The following is a 6,000-nucleotide window of genomic DNA, read 5'->3' as shown; positions in this document are numbered from 1 at the left end:
ATGTTCGGAATTAAAATTTTGAATTTCTCTAACTGCCCTCCTTCTATTCTTGGTTTTGTCTTTGAAATAACTCAACAAGTTATTCCTTCCACATTACAACCTTCATGTATTTCAAGATAGCTGTGACATCCTAAGGCTTCTCGTCCTAGGGCTAAACATTCTATAGTTTATTTCACATGTATCCTAAGTGAGTTTCTCTAAGTCCGTTGTGTTAGGAACTGTGGGTTTTGTGTTGTATATTGCTTAGGCATTTAAGTGGCAAATTTGGCTACATGTCTTCCCCAGCTGATCCCAAGTAGTCACTAACTGATAGGCTCAAGTTTTGTTATCTTTTTTTTAATAGATTTTATTTATTTATACGACACAGAGAGAGATCATAAGTAGGCAGAGAGAGGGGGGGGAAGCAGGCTCCCTGCTGAACAGAGAGCCCAATGTGGGGTTCGATCCCAGGACCCTGAGACCATGACCTGGGCCAAAGGTAGAGGCTTAACCCACTGAGCCACGCAGGTGCCCCAGTTTTGTTATCTTTTATATTTGGAGATGCCAGTGGAACTCTAAGTATATCTGAATATTAATTACTTCAGGAATATTTAAATATTATTGAGAAATAGTATTGGGTTTTATTGTTTTTAAAAGTTATTTACTTATTTATTATATTTTTAAATTTTATTTATTTATTTGACGGAGAGAGATCACAAGTAGGCAGAAAGGCAGGCAGAGACAGAGGAGGAAGCAGGCTCCCTGCTGAGCAGAGAGCCCAATGCAGGGCTTGATCCCAGAACCCTGGGATCAATGACCTGAGCCGAAGGCAGAGGCTTAACCCACTGAGCCACCCAGTTGCCCTATTTACTTAATTTTTTTAAAAAAGATTTTATTTATGTATTTGGTAGACAGAGTTCACAAATAAGCAGAGATGGGCAGAGAGAGAGAGAGCAGAGGAAGCAGGCTCCCTACCATGCAAAGCACCCGATGCAGGGCTTGATCCCAGGACCCTGAGATCATGACCCGAGTCGAAGGCAGGGGCTTTACCCGCTAAGCCACCCAAGCACCCTATTTACCTGTTTTTAAAGTGATCTCTACATTAATGTGGGGCTCTAAATCATGACCCCAAGATCAAGAGTCACATGTTCTGACTGAGCCAGCCAGGTGCCCTAGGTTTTTAAAAAATAAACATTAGATACCCTGATTTTCTTAAATGATTAAAAGAGATGATTAAAAAAAGTGAAAAAAAAATTTGAAGAGATTGGCAAAAAGGCTGGAGGTCCAGAATTCATTTACAGGATGAAGTGTGCGTACTGTACTGACCTTGAAGGCCATTTGAGATCTAGCCAGGTTCTGAAAGCACTGTCTTAATTATGGTTCATAATAAGAATATGGATTCCTCTAGTACTGCTCACAAAATCCTAAAAATGTAGTTAAACCCACATAGCTAGTTTCAGATGTGGATTTTGCTGTACAACTTTAGAGATCTCCAAGCAATGAGTATACAGAAAATGATAGAGTAATAGGGCACCCAGGTGGCTCAATCAGTTAGGCATCTGTTGGTTTCAGCTTGGTCATGATCTCATGGGTTGTGGGATTCAGCCCCATGTCAGACCCCCTACTGCTTAAAGATTTTTTTTTTCCTCTCTCACTGCTCCTCCCCCCAACTCACATGTGCTCTCTCTCATAAATAAATCCTTTTTTTTTTTTTTTAAGATTTTTATTTATTTATTGGAGAGAAAGCAAGCACAAGCAGGAAGAGGGCCAGAGGAAGAGGGAGAAACAGACTCACTGGTGAGCAGGGTGCCTGATACCGAGCTTGATCCCAGGACCCTGGAACCATGACCTGAGCATAAGGCAGACACTTAATCAACCAAGCCACCTAGGTGCCCCTCATAAATTAATAAATCTTTCTTTTAAAAAAGAAAATGATAAGGCACCTGGGTGGCTCAGTGGGTTAAGCCGCTACCTTCGGCTCAGGTCATGATCTCAGGGTCCTTGGGGTCGAGTCCCGCATTGGGCTCTCTGCTCAGCAGGGAGCCTGCTTCCCTTCCTCTCTCTCTGCCTGCCTCTTGCCTACTTGTGATCTCTACTGTCAAATAAATAAATAAAATTTAAAAAAAAAAAAAAAGAAAAGAAAATGATTGAACTGTATGTCATATGACCATTTAGTAGTTGGGCCAGTCATACAACTGTAAAAAAGCAATTGAGTAACTAAAAACAAAAACAAAAAAACAAAACCACAAAACTATAGTAAGAGAAGATTTAAATGGATGCTTTTATAACTCCTATTACCTCAGGCAATTGGAAAAATGAATGATACACAGGAACCTGCATTTCTATATTGGCTACTACCACGTTTAATCGTAACAATTAATTGTGGGACCCCTGGATGTCTCAGTTGGTTAAGGGTCTGCCTTCAGCTCAGGTCATGATTCTGGGGTCCTGGGATTGAGTCCCACATCTGGCTCCTTGCTTAGTGGGGGAGCCTGTTTCTCCCTCTGCCTCTGCCCCTTCCCCCTGCTCATGCTTGCTCTCTCTGACAAATAAAATCTTTAAAAAAATTTTAACAATTAATTTTACCCAATTAAATATTTATTTATATATAACACATTTACCGTATCACTTTTTAAGATTTTTAGCGACATCTAAGTCCACTGTAGTTTAGATAAGTCATTATTCATTGAACTCATAGTTTCATTTTTCTAATTTAAAAATTTTTGATTCTGTTGACAATTGAAATAATATCCTCTGTTTTGTCATGGTAGCAGGTTTATTACTTGTGACCTATTGCCAGGTGGGTTTGTTTGTTTGTTTGTTTGTTTAAGTAATCCCTACACCCAACTTGGGGCTGGAACTTGCATGCTCTACTAACCGAGCCAGCCAGGCACCCCTTTAAAAGAACGATTAATTAGTGGATATATTCAAATTCCATTTGAAAGTTTTTATGTGCATACTCTCACACGTATGCATGTCCATGGCAAGAGTTGAAATGTTTTAGACTAATTAAATTACTACTGACATTTGAATTTCAAGTGATTTCCTACAGGTTTTGCTAAACTGTCTAGGATGAATCAATTTAATGCTGTTCCATGTGTTCGGGAAACCAATAGTCCTGCTCTTTCTTTTAAGTTACCAAAGCTCATTTCCTCTGCCCCAGATGAGGTGGACAACAGTCCAATATTGATGACTAAGAAGCTGTCATGACCAGTAAAATCAGAGCCAGCAATTGCATGTACATTTACTGATATCGAATAGAGAACAGATTCAGCAGCTACTCGTTTTACTGCTTTTAAACATATTCAAGATAAGAAAGTCCAGCCAAGATTTTTACTAATTTTTTTCTGATTTCCCAGTTACATTTTTCTGAATGTTTAACTGCCCTAATGTATGGGTCATTTTTCTAAAGAGAGGATTAATTATATTGGGTTTTATCACAGCCAGTAGTTTCCCCAATAACTTCAAAATTCAGATCACCCCGACAGAAGAGTAAATGAGGTCTCACAACATTTTTCTTGTCCACAGTGTTGGTATGAAAGTTTATGAAAGTTGGTATGAAAGTTTATTCTTTTTTTTTTTTAAAGATTTTATTTATTTATTTGACAGAGATCACAAGTAGGCAGAGAGGCGGGCAGAGAGAGAGAGGAGGAAGCAGGCTCTCCGCTGAGCAGAGAGCCCGATGCGGGACTCGATCCCAGGACCCTGAGATCATGACCTGAGCCGAAGGCAGCGGCTTAACCCACTGAGCCACCCAGGCGCCCCTGAAAGTTTATTCTGAGTGGAGGATTAAATGTTGTCTTTCCCTAGCTTGATTACCGACTTCTTTTGGATCAAAATAGCTCTACTCGACTTACAGCCAATCCTGTTTTTCCCTTCCATTTAAGCTAGGCTATTTCTAGATTGTACCTAAATGTGTAATCCTCACAAAAGATAAGATAGGTGAAGACAAAACTTTTCTCACCGTTCGGTTTCAGAGGCTGTCACAGGTGAATGAAGTCCAAGAAAAAGCTTTCGTAACATTGAAGATTTTTTAAACCCAGCTGAAACATAACTGAAAATCCACAAGAGGGAGATGCTTGCTAAGTCGCCAGAAGAAAACTCCCACGAGGGGCCAGAGAGAGCCTTAGGAGGAGTCATTGGGTTGGCCTGGACTCAGGTTGGGAGGGAGCAGGTGTACATAGTGCCTGGGGGCTGAGGGGGGACTACAGTTGAAGGGAAAAGCAAGCTGGGCTCCGCGTCTCTGACGGCGAAGAGTGTGTCCCTTCTAAGACCACGGGGGAAAGGTAAGAGGGTGTTTCCAAAAAGGTAGCCCCTCAGAGCTGCCTCCTGGTAGTCTCAGAAGAAATGGGGTTGGTTGTCTTTGAAGGCACTTCCGCTTAGCAACCCCACGCGGTTGCTAGGGAGGGGCAGTAGTGGGGATGACCCGGAAGTGGTGGTGTCCCTTTCTCTTTGCCTGCTTTAAGTTTGTCCTATCAGGAGCGCCGGGGTGCTCTACGCCGGGCCGAGGGTGGGGCCAGCGCTAGTGGTTCCGGCTCGGCTCTTACAGCCCCTCGGCTCCTCGATTTCCCCCTCCCCTCCCTCACCTCTCCTCCCTCCCGCTCCTGGGAAAGAGAGAAGCCACCACTGCGGGTGGCTGGAGAAGCACTCGGCGGCTCCGGTAGGGTACCGCGCCCGCCCAATCTGAGCCTCGGAGCACTGCCGGACCAGGTACTCACTCCGGATTCGACGGAGTCCGGGAGGCTGGAACCTGAGAGTGTGTGTGTCTGTAGGGACTGGTCGGGGGGCCCTTCTCCGTGTTGGGGAGGGGGCCGCGGAGATCCTGGGTGGGGCGCAGGCCGGCGTGTGTTTCTGTGGCGGGTTGCGGGGGTGGAATGGAGGCTTTGGGGGAGACCGCTTGGGGGAGTTTCGGGTGGCCAGCTCCAGGTTGCGGGGGAGGCGCCCCTTCGGATGCAGAAGACTTCGACTGAAGTGGACCGGAGTTTGCCACCTGGAGGATTCGCTCTGAAAGGGGGAGCATCCTCCCGGGCCAGAAGGGGAGAATGGACCTTGTTCGAGTGGTTAGGGCAGTCCCTTGCTTCCCTTGCCTACCCTTTTGAGACAGAGCAACGGCTTCCAGGGTTGTGGGGGTTGTGAGTCGACTGGGCACCACGGGGAGCCGCCCTTGGCGGAGCTAGGGCAGAAGAGTGGGTAAGGAGACCTCCCTCCACCCAACTTCCGTGTGCTTCCCTCACTTCTTCCTTTACTGCTCTCTCGCCCCAGAGTCCTACCGGAGCTGTACCTCCCAAGTGGGCAAGCATCATAGCGTAAAAAAGAGGGTGAGGTTCTTTGCCCTTAAATGATACTTCAGATATTTGGAAAGTGCCAGAATGGCATATTCAGCCAGGTCTCCCAGTTCGATGTTAAATCTCATATAAATTATCTTAGAAAAGTGCAACACGGAAAAAGCACCAAATTACAGGCTAGTTGGGCATAGCTTTGTTTGGTAGATATGCATGTTTATAAAAAATAGGCTGGGGGGACCATATAGATGTAGAGGTCTAGGAGAGACATGTTGAGGCAAGCCTCCTTTTCCAATCTCTTACCTGTCAGAATGCCTGTCCTAGTTTAAATGAAGCAGAAAAATCCTCTTCATTTATATTTTAATTAGCGACTGAATTGTAGGTACAGTGTGATAGATGGCTCAGAATAGATACGTGAACGTTCATAGAGACAAGATCCTCAGCTTTTGAGCCTGTCTCTTAATCTTTTAAGGAGATAATTGTGGTCAAGTGGAAGTATTGGCTTTGAGATAGGTAAATCTGGGATTGAACCCAGACTGTGCCACTGGCTAGTTGCTGACCTTGGGCAAGTCATGGGATCTACCGGAGATTTAGTTTCTTCCTAAGTAAAATGAGTTAAAATTTTTACCAATATTTTAAGTGTGTATGTGTGTATTGTATTTAAATAACAGTCCACTCTAGGGGCACCTTGGTGGCTCAGTGGGTTAAGCCTCAGACTCTTGATCTCAGCTCAGGTCTT

At 44.3% G+C, this 6,000-nt stretch overlaps 1 protein-coding gene across 11 annotated transcripts in view; it reads left to right on the top strand.

The window, feature by feature from the left end:
- The first annotated feature begins 4,463 nt into the window (after positions 1 to 4,463).
- The window catches only part of CSNK1G1 (casein kinase 1 gamma 1), a 198,186-nt gene continuing 196,649 nt past the window's right edge, over positions 4,464 to 6,000 (top strand). For 4 of the 11 annotated variants that reach the window (XM_059180776.1, XM_059180767.1, XM_059180768.1 and 1 more), the window contains exon 1: positions 4,467 to 4,689. The gene's annotated coding sequence lies outside the window, so the exon portion shown is untranslated. Of the gene's footprint in view, positions 4,738 to 6,000 lie in introns of all 11 variants that reach the window. The other 7 variants (XR_009355420.1, XR_009355418.1, XR_009355419.1 and 4 more) reach the window with 3 other exon arrangements.

Source organism: Mustela lutreola, chromosome 7 (assembly GCF_030435805.1).
Source record: "Mustela lutreola isolate mMusLut2 chromosome 7, mMusLut2.pri, whole genome shotgun sequence".
Lineage (NCBI taxonomy): Eukaryota > Metazoa > Chordata > Mammalia > Carnivora > Mustelidae > Mustela > Mustela lutreola.
This window is presented reverse-complemented; position numbering and strand designations above follow the sequence as displayed.